This window comes from Pleurodeles waltl, chromosome 7, assembly GCF_031143425.1.
Source record: "Pleurodeles waltl isolate 20211129_DDA chromosome 7, aPleWal1.hap1.20221129, whole genome shotgun sequence".
In the NCBI taxonomy this organism is placed as follows: domain Eukaryota; kingdom Metazoa; phylum Chordata; class Amphibia; order Caudata; family Salamandridae; genus Pleurodeles; species Pleurodeles waltl.
Window position 1 is genome coordinate 1,318,349,979 of NC_090446.1, and position 18,417 is coordinate 1,318,368,395.

The 18,417-nt window shown below is 43.4% G+C and overlaps 1 protein-coding gene across 7 annotated transcripts in view; it reads left to right on the forward strand.

Annotated features, from left to right (window-relative positions):
- Nucleotides 1-18,417, forward strand: part of LOC138246241 (sulfotransferase 2B1-like) — a 610,220-nt gene that overhangs the window by 283,391 nt on the left and 308,412 nt on the right. For 2 of the 7 annotated variants that reach the window (XM_069200651.1, XM_069200647.1), the window contains exon 1: nucleotides 13,140-13,333. The exons of 2 other annotated variants lie outside the window; for them this stretch is intronic. The gene's annotated coding sequence lies outside the window, so the exon portion shown is untranslated. Of the gene's footprint in view, nucleotides 1-13,138; nucleotides 13,334-18,417 lie in introns of those variants that run through there. 3 more of the 7 variants (XM_069200652.1, XM_069200646.1, XM_069200653.1) reach the window with 3 other exon arrangements.

Sequence of the window (18,417 nt, forward strand, 5' to 3'; positions counted from 1 at the left end):
AGTGAAACCTATATGCGGATAGCAGGGACGTAGTTTAGCGGGGCGTGTTTGGGGTGTTACACCCCCTAAAATGTATTCTATAGAAAATAGATGGGTACACATGCTTTCAGTTGGGTATGGTGAAGTGTCTGTCGGATTTCACCTTGGATTTTTACATGCCCACACTAACAAAAACATGCACACTTTTTCTTGTCTTAAAACTTGGTTAGTTTGAAAACGATTGTGTTTTAAGTACCCCTGACAATGCACACTCCTTTCTCTTTGCACTTCCTCTTAAGCTCACCCTTGTGTCCTTCTCTAAATAAATTTTGGCAAGAGATGCCAGCACCAGCTTCTCTCTTGGCCGTTAGATAATGACTCCATTCTCTCTAATAACTGTCACATATTATCACTAGTTAATGCACCATGACCTACTTTTTATGCCATTGTAAAGTGATCCTCTGAAATCCTCACACACTGCAGCAACTACTTTAATGTGCCTTTATCAACCTTACAAACATTTGTACTGATTCCTCTGTAAATCCCTAAATTGGCAAGCCTCTGCCTCCTTGTGCCTCAGCCCTGCTGAATTTGAGAGTGCCATTGAACGGCTAAACACCCATTTCAACACTAATTGTAGAACCTGGCAAGCATATTTCCATGGTATGCATCAGGCACAATATCAGTTATGTGCTCGCCGAACTGGATATGGTGTTTAGTTTCGACCTGCCTGACCTACTAATGGGAGGCGTAGCGGTGCTGCTGGGCGTGTACAAGAGTTACGATGTGTATGGAGTCCTGAAAAATAATGTGAGAGACAGCTGCATGAGCCAGAGATGCTTCGAGCTGTCACCAAAGCATCAGTGCAGGAAAGTGAGTGCCAAGAGAGATACCATTGGCTGAACCAGACTCCAGATACTGAGATTTTGGATACCAACCTGAAGAGTTAAACAGGTAGGGCATCGATCTAGTACAGAAAGATGTATTTATTCCTCATGTATTCTTTTTCTCTCACTATTCCATGCTTTTAAGATACATTGTATGGGCCAGATTAGTGTAAAACTATTGTCTAGGCTTGTAGGGAGGTGCAGATTGGCAGTGAAATAAGAGTAGAGACCGAGGAAGCGAATTCAGCTGTCGTCAGATGGTAGGCATGTATGATCAAACTTTTTGTTACATTGAAACATGTTAGAAGAGCCTCCTTGGGAACATTGATTGGTATATTTGGACACTGGGAGCCCGGTGGCTGGAATACTGAACGTTTGATTGAAATGCTAGTTCGAACACAGTTTCTGAACACAACTCCTAACAAAGCTAATATTTAGTATAGACAGAATTCAGGCTGGATGGTCTGCGGTGGTGGGTCGTGGCCCAGGAAAAGGGAGTGGACACAGGTGGGTGGTTTTGGATGTCCTTAGCAAGTATCCCACAATGTTTCTTTCATTAGATTGCCTATGACAGGGCTTGAGGTACTCCAGATGTTACATATGTTGGGTAAATTGAGAGAAGGGGTATCACTGAAAAGTTGGGGTTTCAATGTGAGGGGTGGGAGTGCTAGGCATATATGACACGGGTGAAACGCAGAAACAGAATTTGTAAGCATGAATATGCAAGCAGAATCGGTGTTCGGCCACTTATGCAGCAAGAATCTCGATATCCACCTAGGGAAGTTATCAAAATCGCTCAAAGGACTCACGAACGGTCCACTTTGTCATGGTAAATTGAAGGTCATTATAATTTTCAGATAATCAGAACTGTCCTGCCCTATTTACATAAGTAGAGAACGAATATAGCTTATAGCCAACAAATATACTTACATCCTCGCTTGGAACCTGCGCTTAGCAAAAGTTTTAGACAGCATTGCCTTTTTCCCCTCTTACAATACTCATTCAAGGGGAGTTGTAATTTTAGGTTTGAATGATTGCAATACATATGGAGTTGATATTTAGATGACTCAACGTGCACTAAAACTTTCAGGAATATTATTTGATACTACAGAGATTTCTAGGTGGAAAATATTTCACACACTAGTTAACACATATGATTCCCATATAAATTATCCAGAATTTTTTTGACAAAATGATTTTAGTTTGACCCTCACACCATATTCTGGGGAGGTGAGTTAAATCTCAAGAGGATAATATCAAGATATCACCAGAGATGCGTCTACCTAGATGTTAGGACACACCCTCGGACCTACTCATGCCCTAAATTCCATTAAATGTCAAAAAATGCTGTGCTGAACTTATGGTGGCATAGGCACCCTGAATACAAAGAGGTTACATTTTATTTGTCGATCTATGGCAAAGTGTCACTCATGGACTATTGGCAGCTTGCTAGAGATGTGAACTGCAGAGGGAATATATAGTGACTCACACACTCTCTGATTACTCCCCAGTGACTTTAACAATGGCCCTGCTTAGGATAGGCTGCGACTGGGGAAGTTGTGTCCATGGCATGGTTAGATAAGGTGTTTAAGTTGGACGTATGGCAGGGTATAGTAGAATGTTGGAAATGGACCTCACTACAGGGTCACCACCAAACCTTTTGCCTTCTTCCTCCTATTTATTTCGTTTTTTGCTCATGTTGGCTTTAGGACTGCATATTTTACCACTGCAAACCAGTGTTAAATTGCTTGTGCTGTCTCTGTAAAATATGGCCTAATTGGTTTACACCAAATTGGCATATTTAGTTTACTTGTGGGTCCCTTGTAGAGTGGTATACCATATACCCAGGAGCTGAAAATGTAATGCTACCAGCAGACTTGCAGCACTCATTGTGCCACCCTCCTAGGTAGCACTCTAAAACTTGTCCCAGGCCTGCCATTGCGACCTGAATGCAGTGCCACAGTTCCATGTCAACTTGACATTTAAAACTACATGCCAACACTTAACCTCCCCCTTTTTACATATGTCACCCCTAAGGTTGGCCCAAGGTAGCCCATCGGGCAGGGTGCTCCACAGACAACAATTTGGTTCCCTACTACATAATGCTTTTCTGTGTATGTTACATTTATTTGCCCCGGAATAGTGGGGACAAAAGGGTAAACCTCCCCTCCTGTTTGATTGATATATATATATAAAACAACCCTGTATTGTCAGTTCAGCCATCTTGGAGCCAGGGCAGGGGAAGCATTGAAATCCCAGAACTTCCTAAAAATGTTCCCAGAAACGTCTCTCACTTCTTTGGAGCAGGGCACCAGGGTATAAAAGCAGTGCTCTCAGACCCACTCTTCAGTCTACTACTGGACTTGTGGAAGGACTCCCAGAAGACTGCCTGCTTCTGTGACCTGCTGTGCACTCTGCCAGACTGCTGTTGTACCTGGAAGGACTACATTGCTGTCTGGAGCCTGCCTTGAACCCTTGGAGGCCCACCCTGCTGTTGGGCCCTGCCTCTTCACCTGTACCCAGGACATCCAGATCTGGCTTCAAGTGCTAGTTTGCTGGCCTCCTGTTCCAAGCCACAGAAACATAACAGCCCCCACCATCCTGGACTGACACCTGGACCCAGCCTGAGTGAGTGAGTCTCCATACACTCCTGGACCATTGGTTGTGGTGCCAATCAGATCCATATCCCACTGGATGGTCCTGGGCAGTGATGTGCTTTCAATAGTATTTTATATAAAATATGGAGAGTGATTAGCATCAACACCTACTGGCAATCGTCAATGAGATGTGGAAAATAGGCACCATGCCATTGTCTTTACTTTAAGGCTGTCATTAACACTGTCCTTAAACACTGTAAGTGAACCACAAAATACACCTTGTATATGCAGATGCCATTAATACAGATAAAATACTTGTGAATGTAATTGTGGCTATACTTCTTTGGTTCATGTCTGGATTGATCTTCTCAGGCCAGTTTTCTGTCGGATCAATCGAGAGCTCATAACCTATGCACTCTGTTTGCCCTGCTGCACCAGCTACAACCACATCTCAGTGCAGTTGCTGTGTTTTGAAATTCTGATCTGCTAGGGGCATTGTTGGATGGAATATGTTGCTACTTTCTGATTCTAAGACTCAGGTGAGGGTGAATGGCCAGCTCTCACAGTAGTGTATTATCATATTGTGATTGAGACTTTGGCATGTGTCCTAGAACACTTCACTCCATTATCAATGGCAGACAGGACTGCACTCTTTGAGATGTTTTTCCCAAAATTACTTTCTCTCTTTCTTAACGTACCTTTACCTTTGTCCAAGGATTTTTTTTGGCAAGCTGTTGACCCACACACTGTAGACTGGGCTAGTGTGGGTGCGAAAGTAGTTATGATGGGAAGCGCTGATATTACCTAAAAGTTGTGAGTTTTTCTAGTACAAGCCTTAGCACAGTTTGCTTATTTCTGATTTTGTGCACTGTAGCTTCATTGCACTTTGAAATTAAAAGGAAGATGAAGGTTCCATGCCCCTTGCCTGTGGTATCGGCAGAAGATATCCCAAGGCTTTCAACAGGCATGGATTTGGTGGCATGTGTGAAAAGGGCCCGGTATAGGTTGTCCAGTGTGGTTGGTGTGTGAATATTTTATTTGTCCAAGCTAAAGCTGACGGAGCACCACAGTCTTCCTCCTATATTGCAGTTCAGGGCTAAATGCCTATGCCCCACCTTGTGGCTTACCCATATGAAAGATCTCTACTGAGCACGCATTTATATCACTCACACAATTCAAAACATATGGTGACTCCACAACCCCCTTATTCGCCCGCCCCCAGATGATTTTCTATATTTTAGGCTTCAGGGCAAATACAATTGGCCGTCATATTTTAAAGTGCTCATGCAACTAATTACTAGCCCTTGCCCATGTCAGCTAATCTTTCACTTCAATGAGGGAATTCTGAAAAAAAGAACTCCAGGGTCTGGCTTCTAGACGTGGCTGGGAGAGATCATTTGAGATGTGGTTGTATTGCACAAAATAAGGGCATAATAAATAAAGACAAGCATAAACCTCTAAATTTTTCATTCTTGCATAGATTGTGCTAAACCCCAGATATATGTAATCCTTTGGGTATGATGTAAATATGAGGTACATTGACTGTGGACACCTAGATGCAGATCCCATTCCACTGATATGAATGTGCCCTTTGTTGCTATTGAGTTTAGATATCTTTTAAAATGTCTGAAACATTGGTTCGGCTCAGTCTCCACAGTTAGTTCTGATTGGGTATGTGAAGGAACTTGTGAATACCCTTCTGAAATATGCCTCAATAGTGTCCCTGTTGGCTTAATGCCAAATCAGAGCCGTAATGAGGGTCATCTTAAGGATTTTAAGGGCTATGGACCAAACATAATGTGGGGGCCACAACTCTCTTCTTTGACCAGCCTACATGTGGGCCCAACATTAGAGCAAACAATTTCTCTTTGGCTGGTCAGCACCAGAGACAGAGAAAGATTATCAGTCTGAACCAGCCTATTGCATGTGGTGCTGTGGACTGCTGTTTCCACTTTGGCCTGTGCATATGGTGGGTGTTTTTTTGATTAATGCACTCCAGTTCCTGCTATGTGAGGAACAGGGACAGTGTGAGGTAGCACTAGGCCCTGATCACACCGACTCAGTAACGGCTCCATGTGGATGGTGCAGTCCTGGAGAGAGCGTATAATGCAGCACATAAGCACAAAGACTAATGGTTCTTCTACCCACAATCTATGTTGTTACACTGTAGGTATTCTGTCAGAGTAATTTGGTTACACAGTGCTGGTGGGTGATTTTGTTTACTGCACTGCCTGTGCTGTGAGTGACAGGTATTCAGTCAGGAAGTAGGAAGCTGTGGTTGCCCCACCTGGCTACAGCCCTAAAAGGACAATGCAGTCACAGAGGAACCTCACCAAGCCAATCTTGACTGCACAATAAGAGCTAGATTTATTTAGCCCTTGCATTGCCTTGCATCACACAAGATGACGCAAGGCAAGGCAATGCAAGGGCTTGATTCAGATTCACCAACCTAAGCGAAGCCACTTTGCATGGCCCTGCATGGTTTGGTGAATACAGAGAAATGAAAGACGGCAAATGTCACTGCCTTGTGTTACTCTGTGCAGGGAAGGCGTTACATGGGCAAAGAGTTCCCACACATTCACCTGTACATTTTGGCACATTCCCAGATTTCCTGAGAGTAGGAAACCTGGGACTGGACAAAATTGTACGATTTCCCAATAGAGGCGCAACAAGGAGAAACATTTCTATTTCTCCTTGTTTTTGCCACTTTCTGAGTGTGCTACATTCTGCAGCACATATAGGACAACAAAAAAGCCTCTGACCAATGTTTTTGTGCAGGAAGGTGTCCTTTCCTGCACAAAACAATCCTGCTCATAACACAGGCACCTTCCTCCATGGCGCAAGGCGTCTGTGCTGGGGCTGGGCAGTACTCAGTGTGCCAGTACAGAGAGACAGCAGGAATGCACCATATATGAGCAAATATGGCACAGTCCTGCCTCTCCCTTTCACTCAGCTCAGCAAGTTGTCTTGCTATTTTGTGTTACTTGAAAGGTTTGTAAATCTGCCCCTCAGTGTCTATATGCTGAATAATGATGAAGGTCAGTGCAGCAAGGTGTGCCTATTCATTTTCAAAGGTTAGCACACTTGCAAAATTAAACCACAATAAAATAGTTTTTTTTCTTTGTGTCTCTTTCTCTCAGGCAGGAGCTGGACTTGCCAGACAGCCTGGGCTGGCTCAAAAATAGAAATTAGGTAAACAAACTGATTATTTTTTAACTTTAGACAGAGTGGAAAGTTTAATGAGGGGGGCTCCTTTAAAGATGGGGGCCCTAGGCCAGAGTCCACAGTGCCCATGCGTTCAAACGTCTCTGGCAGTAATGGAATTTGGCAATGTGTACCTAAATCGGAACTTTACACATTCAGTACCAAGACTTATGTTATTCCTGCTATATATATATATAATATATAATATCACAAAATGCACTGCACTCCAGGAGGTAAAATATGGCACTCCTTATTTATTGAAACAGGCAAGTTATGGCAGATTTCTTCCCAACCATATTACAGTTCTACAACGCGTTTCAACTTTCGTCTTCATCAGGTGGTTCTGATTAATATGCAAACGTGGTCCCAATTCACCTGCCTTTATATTCACTGAGGCATGATGGTACTTGTAGTGAGATTATTGGGACTGAATGGGAGTCATTGTGTATTAAATAATTTCAAACAGTTCCTTGTTGAAATATTGCAAATATTGTTCTCACTCACAGTGCCACATAAACTTCAGTCAAATTGAGGCTTTTCAACAAGTTAAATATGTTCATTACTCCCACTATCACAGCATCATAATTATTTCACCATGTCCTTTAACACTGCTTTTCAACAATTTAAATGCCAGAGCCTCCGGACTCTGCTCTGCTTTTAAGACCAGCTGCTTTGGAGATATATATATATATATGTGTATATATATATATATATAGTTCTTCAACAAAGTTATCCATCGCACTCCAGGAAGTTATTATTTCAGCCTTATATTGTCATTATTGTAATTTCATAAAAAGTGCTACCACCACCCAACGCGTTTCAACCTAAACAGGTCAAAGGGCTCCACAACCCCCTGTAGTCTGTCTGGAGCCAGGGCAAGGACCTTGTGCACTTCAAAGACCTCTCTCTCTGTCTAAGAAATCCAGTTCTTATCCCCAGTTATTCCCCCTGCAAAGGCACCCCTGGAGATAAGAACTGGACTGACCCCCACCAAATCAGTACACTTCCGGACCCAAGGAAATTTTGCTAGGAAGAAGGATTGCTGTGCTGATGAAGGGACTATCATTCTGCTGGACTCCTGCTCTGCTGTGCCTGCCCTACTGCCTGCTGCTCTCTGTGCCTGGGAGTGAGAAGGACTGGATCTGCATCACTACATTCCCAAAACCAAAGTGACCTCACAGGCTTGCTGGCTTGCCTCCTGTTCTGAAGTCTCAGTGACATCAAATACTTCACTCAGCCCTGCACCAGCCTCTGGACTCTGCCAACTGTGAGTCCTACCCTGCCAGGGGGTGCCAATCCAGAACAGGGTGCTTGGAAGTGGGTTCTTCAACTGTTTTCCCCAAAAACCCATGCATTGCCATTGTTGAGCTGGTCAGAACAGATGCATCCTCTTCAATGACGACACATCGCCACCATGGAAATATCTCATCTCTGATTGCGTGGCCTGGCACGGATGCATTGCACACACCGCCAGGATCAAGGTCGACACATCAACATCGCTGCTCCTCAACGCCAACACAACCACGAATCAAGGTACTGACTTCAGTGGGGCAAAGTTGTTCCCTGTATCCATCTTGTACTCCATCACGGATGGCTTGACTTTTCACATTTAACCAGGTCTAGCACGATCAGATAGAAGCCTAAAACGCCAAGAGGGACTAACTACTGTATTTTGCAGATATACTTTAAAAATTCATATCTCAAATTCTACTTATTGGATTTTAGTTGTTTTGGTCCTGTGTTGTTCATTACGTGTAGCTCGATATTTCTAACATGGTGTAAAATATTGTTGTGTGGTGTTTCAACTGCTTCACTGTTTTATATGTTGCACAAATACTTTACACTTTGCCTCCTAAGTTAAGTCTGCCTTCTCTGTGCCAAGCTACCAGAGGGTGAGCACAGGTTAATTTATGGTGTTTAACTAACTTACTCTGATTAAGATTTTGGTTCCTGCTTAGACAGGGTGCATACCTCTGCCAACCAAGAACCCAAAAGTATGGTATTGGAAGAGGTGGATAAACATTTTGGCAAAGTACAGGGCTGCTTTCTACGTTTCCTGTAGCTCATAGAACTCTTGGATAGATTTTAAATTAAAATACCCTTTCTGAAACAGAAACAGAATCACACATTTGTCAAATGTGAGGAGGGAAACAACAAGGACTTGAATTTGATTAGGAATGGTCAACAATCATACTGGGGGCTCCAAGTTTTCTCTGGGTAAGACCATTGTCTGGCAGAGTTCCCATCAGCCTCCTAAAGGACTTTAGAGATAAATGGTTCTGCATGGACAACAGGATTCACATTGTGTCAAGTTATCCAGAGCAGCCTGCTTGCCTGTTTGTACTTCTCTACTTAAGTGGTGGAGGGAAGACTTGGAGACAGAGCAAGCCGAGTCTGTTTGAAAGAGTACCAGCAGACCAGTTGTGATTGGGCATTTAAAGACTGATGATTTTGTTGGCAGAAAGGGTACTCCGTTGCAACAGCGACAGAGTACCCTTTCCGCCAACTTGAAGGCCTACCCGCCTCACTCAGTACATAGTGGACCTTCACTTTATAGACGGTGAAGAATTCTCTGTCTCTTCTGTCTACACACATCTCCGATATCCCAACACAGTAAAGGTCGTTGGATGTTTGGCCATGTGCCCGCCTGTCATATTTAGATTCGGAGGATACATGCCCAATGTTCACTGCCCACCACCACCATGAAAAGCATGGCAATAAGGCATATTTAAACTTTTTAATGACACCCTACACCATGGGAGAATGCTCCCATGGAAAGAAGGCCGCTGTTCATTCTATTTTCAAATTTTCCTTTCAATTTTATTCAGGGTTATCCAAGTATTGTATCTGAATGAGCTTGGTGCTTGTTGGGCCCAGGTGGTGCCTATGTCTACCACACACCATTCACTTTATTGTTTTTTAAGCTCCAATGACTTCTGGGTATATTCTGTTTTTTTAGCAACCGCTAACCCTTACATACAGTCTTCAATTTGGCATCAGTTCCATGATTACAGTTCACTCAATTTACCTAAACTTACTTGAGAGTTTCTAACTTGTGGTATTTTTCAGATAAATCTGGCATAGGGAAACTACATAGGATTGCACTGTTTTGGCTTTGTTTGGTGTCTGCTTCAACTCACATCAAGACTCCATCTCCTATCTTCCATAGTTCAACAACTGAGTTTCCTGCATCAAGCTTTAAAGTCTTAGAAAGTAAGGTAGAATCTGTTTTTCTCAATACACAACACTGAAATAAGTAAAGTGTGATTTGACAGACGAGAAAAAAAACAATAATTGTAAAGACCTGTGTTACATTACTATGCATAAAGATACAGCAACAGTGCATGATATTTCCGTACATAGAACAGCAAGATATTCCACTACCTCCACATGTAATAGTGAGCGGGATTACCAGTATATTTGTATTTGAACCGTAAGTCAGATGAACCAACATCAATCCTACAATGCCAACATTTTATATCATATTTAGTGGTTATATGTGTACTTCCGTGTTTGAACTAGCATCCTTGGTGCTGTTTCCCCAGTCTCTTTGGCTTTGATTTCTGCATTTCTGACTGTGTTCTGGACTTATTTTTTGGTGGTTTTTGGTGCTTTGGGCTTTTTACCACTGTTGACCAGTGCTAATGTGCAAGTGTTCCCTGTAAATACTGTGATTCTGATTGATTATTCCTGATTAACCTATTTGATTTATTACTAAGTCCCTAGTAAAGTGCACTAGAGGTGCCCAAGGCCTGTAAATCAAATGCTACTAGTGGGCCTGCAACATTGATTTGTGCCACCCATATGAGTAGCCCTGAAAACATGCCTCAGACCTGCCACTGCAGTGTCTGTGTGCAGGTTTGCACTGCTAATTCGACCTGTGTACTCCCTTGCCAGGCCCAAACCTTGCCTTTTACTACATGAAAGGCACCCCTATGGTAGGCCCAAGGCAACCCCATTGGCAGAGTGCAGTGTATTTAAAAGGTAGGACATGCACTGTTGTGTTTTACATGTCCTGGTAATGAAATACTGCCAAATTCGGTTTTCACTGTTTCAAGGCCTATGTCTCCCAAAGGTTTAAATATCTTTTAAGTGCAGTTTCCCATTGGGAGCAGATGGAGATGTGGAGCTTGGGGTCTCTGAGCTCACAATTTAAAAATACATCTTGTGGTGAAGTTGGTTTTTAGATTGTCTGTTTCAAAATGCCACCTTTAGAAAGAGGGCATTTTCTTGCTTAACCATTCTGTGCCTCTGCCTGCCTGTGGAATCCACGTCTGGGTCAGACTGACAATTGGGCGGTTTCATGAATTCCCTCTAGACAGTGACACAAAGAGAGCTGAGGTGTGTCCTGCATATCCCGGTGAGTCTCCTGGGCTTAATTGGGGAGGGAGGAGCAGACACCTGCACCTGAAAGGGCTGTGCCTGTCCTCATACAATTCTGACTCCAACCCTCTCTTGTGTTGCTGGGGTCAGGCCTGGGCAAGGTAGGATCTTGTGAACAATAAAGACTTTCCTTTGAAGTTTACCTACTTCAAAGGCAGAAATGAGTATGAGTAGTGGACCAAAAAAAACAGATTTTTAGAATACTTCTAGATCAAGAGGAACCTCTACCAAGGTGAAGAGCTATAGGGGGAGTACTGCCCCTTTGCTGTGTGTGCTTTGCTGGGCTGGCCTGCAGTTCTTGCTTCTGCCTTAAAGAGGACAAAGACTGGACTTTGCTGTATATCCAGCTTGTGAAGATTCTCCAAGGGATTGGACTGAGCTTGCTCGCTGATCTGAAGTCTCAGGGCTATCAAATACCTTTTCTGCCAGCAGCTGGGCTCTCTTGCTGAGACCCCACCCTCCCAAGTGGTGTAACATCTAGTCCCTGGGCCTTGAAAGGAGAAGCTGGTGAATCCAAGGTGACAATCCATGCACCAGAGCCGAGCAGTAGAAAAATCGATGCAGCGCCTGCACCACGGCTGAAAAATTGACGCAGCACCGGTGAAATTAACGCTTCACCAGCTCAGCACAGATTTATCGTACCTGTGCATCTGAATTTTCCATGTATCATCCCTTGGCATCAAAATCTTCAAAATCCCTGCACGGACCAGAGGCTGTTGGTCCAGAAACTGACGCATCACTTACCCGCTGGAGAAAGAATCGATGCACAGCCTCACTCGCGAGTAAGGAATCGACGCATAGCTTGCTTTTTCAATGCACGCTCACCCGTGCAGCTTTTTTTTTGATGGATACCAGGTGCTTTGTCCTAAACAACTAATCCATTGATTTCTATGGATTCAGACTCTTTTTACTTTAAAAAGGTGGTAAAATAGTCCAGGACATGAGCAGCAGCCCCAGCAAGCTTTTGTTTATTTTTTTAGAAGAGGGAATTTGGGGCCAAGGTAGGGGCAAGAGTACCTTTTAGGTGCTTCTCCGCACGAGGCCACACCCCTCCTCCAAGACCCTGCCCCTTCCTTACAATGTGAGGTTTTTGGTGAAGTTGGCAGGTCTGTAATAATGATTGAACCTGGAGGAAGAGAAATGAGCACAACAAATGAGCACTCAGAGAGGGACTGGAAATCACTATGGACTGAGAACACACTCAAATCAATCTACGAGATTGAGAGATAATGTACTTTGAAGGATCCCATTGGCATCGAATGTTAACTGTATTACCTGTATTTGATTTATTTGCAGGAGATATTTAAGCTCTCAGGGCCTTGAATAGGGCAGAATTGATCACACTTACTAAGTGAAACCTATATGCGGATAGCAGGGACGTAGTTTAGCGGGGCGTGTTTGGGGTGTTACACCCCCTAAAATGTATTCTATAGAAAATAGATGGGTACACATGCTTTCAGTTGGGTATGGTGAAGTGTCTGTCAGATTTCACCTTGGATTTTTACATGCCCACACTAACAAAAACATGCACACTTTTTCTTGTCTTAAAACTTGGTTAGTTTGAAAACGATTGTGTTTTAAGTACCCCTGACAATGCACACTCCTTTCTCTTTGCACTTCCTCTTAAGCTCACCCTTGTGTCCTTCTCTAAATAAATTTTGGCAAGAGATGCCAGCACCAGCTTCTCTCTTGGCCGTTAGATAATGACTCCATTCTCTCTAATAACTGTCACATATTATCACTAGTTAATGCACCATGACCTACTTTTTATGCCATTGTAAAGTGATCCTCTGAAATCCTCACACACTGCAGCAACTACTTTAATGTGCCTTTATCAACCTTACAAACATTTGTACTGATTCCTCTGTAAATCCCTAAATTGGCAAGCCTCTGCCTCCTTGTGCCTCAGCCCTGCTGAATTTGAGAGTGCCATTGAACGGCTAAACACCCATTTCAACACTAATTGTAGAACCTGGCAAGCATATTTCCATGGTATGCATCAGGCACAATATCAGTTATGTGCTCGCCGAACTGGATATGGTGTTTAGTTTCGACCTGCCTGACCTACTAATGGGAGGCGTAGCGGTGCTGCTGGGCGTGTACAAGAGTTACGATGTGTATGGAGTCCTGAAAAATAATGTGAGAGACAGCTGCATGAGCCAGAGATGCTTCGAGCTGTCACCAAAGCATCAGTGCAGGAAAGTGAGTGCCAAGAGAGATACCATTGGCTGAACCAGACTCCAGATACTGAGATTTTGGATACCAACCTGAAGAGTTAAACAGGTAGGGCATCGATCTAGTACAGAAAGATGTATTTATTCCTCATGTATTCTTTTTCTCTCACTATTCCATGCTTTTAAGATACATTGTATGGGCCAGATTAGTGTAAAACTATTGTCTAGGCTTGTAGGGAGGTGCAGATTGGCAGTGAAATAAGAGTAGAGACCGAGGAAGCGAATTCAGCTGTCGTCAGATGGTAGGCATGTATGATCAAACTTTTTGTTACATTGAAACATGTTAGAAGAGCCTCCTTGGGAACATTGATTGGTATATTTGGACACTGGGAGCCCGGTGGCTGGAATACTGAACGTTTGATTGAAATGCTAGTTCGAACACAGTTTCTGAACACAACTCCTAACAAAGCTAATATTTAGTATAGACAGAATTCAGGCTGGATGGTCTGCGGTGGTGGGTCGTGGCCCAGGAAAAGGGAGTGGACACAGGTGGGTGGTTTTGGATGTCCGTAGCAAGTATCTCACAATGTTTCTTTCATTAGATTGCCTATGACAGGGCTTGAGGTACTCCAGATGTTACATATGTTGGGTAAATTGAGAGAAGGGGTATCACTGAAAAGTTGGGGTTTCAATGTGAGGGGTGGGAGTGCTAGGCATATATGACACGGGTGAAACGCAGCAACAGAATTTGTAAGCATGAATATGCAAGCAGAATCGGTGTTCGGCCACTTATGCAGCAAGAATCTCGATATCCACCTAGGGAAGTTATCAAAATCGCTCAAAGGACTCACGAACGGTCCACTTTGTCATGGTAAATTGAAGGTCATTATAATTTTCAGATAATCAGGACTATCCTGCCCTATTTACATAAGTAGAGAACGAATATAGCTTATAGCCAACAAATATACTTACATCCTCGCTTGGAACCTGCGCTTAGCAAAAGTTTTAGACAGCATTGCCTTTTTCCCCTCTTACAATACTCATTCAAGGGGAGTTGTAATTTTAGGTTTGAATGATTGCAATACATATGGAGTTGATATTTAGATGACTCAACGTGCACTAAAACTTTCAGGAATATTATTTGATACTACAGAGATTTCTAGGTGGAAAATATTTCACACACTAGTTAACACATATGTTTCCCATATAAATTATCCAGAATTTTTTTGACAAAATGATTTTAGTTTGACCCTCACACCATATTCTGGGGAGGTGAGTTAAATCTCAAGAGGATAATATCAAGATATCACCAGAGATGCGTCTACCTAGATGTTAGGACACACCCTCGGACCTACTCATGCCCTAAATTCCATTAAATGTCAAAAAATGCTGTGCTGAACATATGGTGGCATAGTCACCCTGAATACAAAGAGGTTACATTTTATTTGTCGATCTATGGCAAAGTGTCACTCATGGACTATTGGCAGCTTGCTAGAGATGTGAACTGCAGAGGGAATATATAGTGACTCACACACTCTCTGATTACTCCCCAGTGACTTTAACAATGGCCCTGCTTAGGATAGGCTGCGACTGGGGAAGTTGTGTCCATGGCATGGTTAGATAAGGTGTTTAAGTTGGACGTATGGCAGGGTATAGTAGAATGTTGGAAATGGACCTCACTACAGGGTCACCACCAAACCTTTTGCCTTCTTCCTGCTATTTATTTCGTTTTTTGCTCATGTTGGCTTTAGGACTGCATATTTTACCACTGCAAACCAGTGTTAAATTGCTTGTGCTGTCTCTGTAAAATATGGCCTAATTGGTTTACACCAAATTGGCATATTTAGTTTACTTGTGGGTCCCTTGTAGAGTGGTATACCATATACCCAGGAGCTGAAAATGTAATGCTACCAGCAGACTTGCAGCACTCATTGTGCCACCCTCCTAGGTAGCACTCTAAAACTTGTCCCAGGCCTGCCATTGCGACCTGAATGCAGTGCCACAGTTCCATGTCAACTTGACATTTAAAACTACATGCCAACACTTAACCTCCCCCTTTTTACATATGTCACCCCTAAGGTTGGCCCAAGGTAGCCCATCGGGCAGGGTGCTCCACAGACAACAATTTGGTTCCCTACTACATAATGCTTTTCTGTGTATGTTACATTTATTTGCCCCGGAATAGTGGGGACAATAGGGTAAACCTCCCCTCCTGTTTGATTGATATATATATATAAAACAACCCTGTATTGTCAGTTCAGCCATCTTGGAGCCAGGGCAGGGGAAGTATTGAAATCCCAGAACTTCCTAAAAATGTTCCCAGAAACGTCTCTCACTTCTTTGGAGCAGGGCACCAGGGTATAAAAGCAGTGCTCTCAGACCCACTCTTCAGTCTACTACTGGACTTGTGGAAGGACTCCCAGAAGACTGCCTGCTTCTGTGACCTGCTGTGCACTCTGCCAGACTGCTGTTGTACCTGGAAGGACTACATTGCTGTCTGGAGCCTGCCTTGAACCCTTGGAGGCCCACCCTGCTGTTGGGCCCTGCCTCTTCACCTGTACCCAGGACATCCAGATCTGGCTTCAAGTGCTAGTTTGCTGGCCTCCTGTTCCAAGCCACAGAAACATAACAGCCCCCACCATCCTGGACTGACACCTGGACCCAGCCTGAGTGAGTGAGTCTCCATACACTCCTGGACCATTGGTTGTGGTGCCAATCAGATCCATATCCCACTGGATGGTCCTGGGCAGTGATGTGCTTTCAATAGTATTTTATATAAAATATGGAGAGTGATTAGCATCAACACCTACTGGCAATCGTCAATGAGATGTGGAAAATAGGCACCATGCCATTGTCTTTACTTTAAGGCTGTCATTAACACTGTCCTTAAACACTGTAAGTGAACCACAAAATACACCTTGTATATGCAGATGCCATTAATACAGATAAAATACTTGTGAATGTAATTGTGGCTATACTTCTTTGGTTCATGTCTGGATTGATCTTCTCAGGCCAGTTTTCTGTTGGATCAATCGAGAGCTCATAACCTATGCACTCTGTTTGCCCTGCTGCACCAGCTACAACCACATCTCAGTGCAGTTGCTGTGTTTTGAAATTCTGATCTGCTAGGGGCATTGTTGGATGGAATATGTTGCTACTTTCTGATTCTAAGACTCAGGTGAGGGTGAATGGCCAGCTCTCACAGTAGTGTATTATCATTTTGTGATTGAGACTTTGGCATGTGTCCTAGAACACTTCACTCCATTATCAATGGCAGACAGGACTGCACTCTTTGAGATGTTTTTCCCAAAATTACTTTCTCTCTTTTTTAACGTACCTTTACCTTTGTCCAAGGATTTTTTTTGGCAAGCTGTTGACCCACACACTGTAGACTGGGCTAGTGTGGGTGCGAAAGTAGTTATGATGGGAAGCGCTGATATTACCTAAAAGCTGTGAGTTTTTCTAGTACAAGCCTTAGCACAGTTTGCTTATTTCTGATTTTGTGCACTGTAGCTTCATTGCACTTTGAAATTAAAAGGAAGATGAAGGTTCCATGCCCCTTGCCTGTGGTATCGGCAGAAGATATCCCAAGGCTTTCAACAGGCATGGATTTGGTGGCATGTGTGAAAAGGGCCCGGTATAGGTTGTCCAGTGTGGTTGGTGTGTGAATATTTTATTTGTCCAAGCTAAAGCTGACGGAGCACCACAGTCTTCCTCCTATATTGCAGTTCAGGGCTAAATGCCTATGCCCCACCTTGTGGCTTACCCATATGAAAGATCTCTACTGAGCACGCATTTATATCACTCACACAATTCAAAACATATGGTGACTCCACAACCCCCTTATTCGCCCGCCCCCAGATGATTTTCTATATTTTAGGCTTCAGGGCAAATACAATTGGCCGTCATATTTTAAAGTGCTCATGCAACTAATTACTAGCCCTTGCCCATGTCAGCTAATCTTTCACTTCAATGAGGGAATTCTGAAAAAAAGAACTCCAGGGTCTGGCTTCTAGACGTGGCTGGGAGAGATCATTTGAGATGTGGTGGTATTGCACAAAATAAGGGCATAATAAATAAAGACAAGCATAAACCTCTAAATTTTTCATTCTTGCATAGATTGTGCTAAACCCCAGATATATGTAATCCTTTGGGTATGATGTAAATATGAGGTACATTGACTGTGGACACCTACATGCAGATCCCATTCCACTGATATGAATGTGCCCTTTGTTGCTATTGAGTTTAGATATCTTTTAAAATGTCTGAAACATTGGTTCGGCTCAGTCTCCACAGTTAGTTCTGATTGGGTATGTGAAGGAACTTGTGAATACCCTTCTGAAATATGCCTCAATAGTGTCCCTGTTGGCTTAATGCCAAATCAGAGCCGTAATGAGGGTCATCTTAAGGATTTTAAGGGCTCTGGACCAAACATAATGTGGGGGCCACAACTCTCTTCTTTGACCAGCCTACATGTGGGCCCAACATTAGAGCAAACAATTTCTCTTTGGCTGGTCAGCACCAGAGACAGAGAAAGATTATCAGTCTGAACCAGCCTATTGCATGTGGTGCTGTGGACTGCTGTTTCCACTTTGGCCTGTGCATATGGTGGGTGTTTTTTTGATTAATGCACTCCAGTTCCTGCTATGTGAGGAACAGGGACAGTGTGAGGTAGCACTAGGCCCTGATCACACCGACTCAGTAACGGCTCCATGTGGATGGTGCAGTCCTGGAGAGAGCGTATAATGCAGCACATAAGCACAAAGACTAATGGCTCTTCTACCCACAATCTATGTTGTTACACTGTAGGTATTCTGTCAGAGTAATTTGGTTACACAGTGCTGGTGGGTGATTTTGTTTACTGCACTGCCTGTGCTGTGAGTGACAGGTATTCAGTCAGGAAGTAGGAAGCTGTGGTTGCCCCACCTGGCTACAGCCCTAAAAGGACAATGCAGTCACAGAGGAACCTCACCAAGCCAATCTTGACTGCACAATAAGAGCTAGATTTATTTAGCCCTTGCATTGCCTTGCATCACACAAGATGACGCAAGGCAAGGCAATGCAAGGGCTTGATTCAGATTCACCAACCTAAGCGAAGCCACTTTGCATGGCCCTGCATGGTTTGGTGAATACAGAGAAATGAAAGACGGCAAATGTTACTGCCTTGTGTTACTCTGTGCAGGGAAGGCGTTA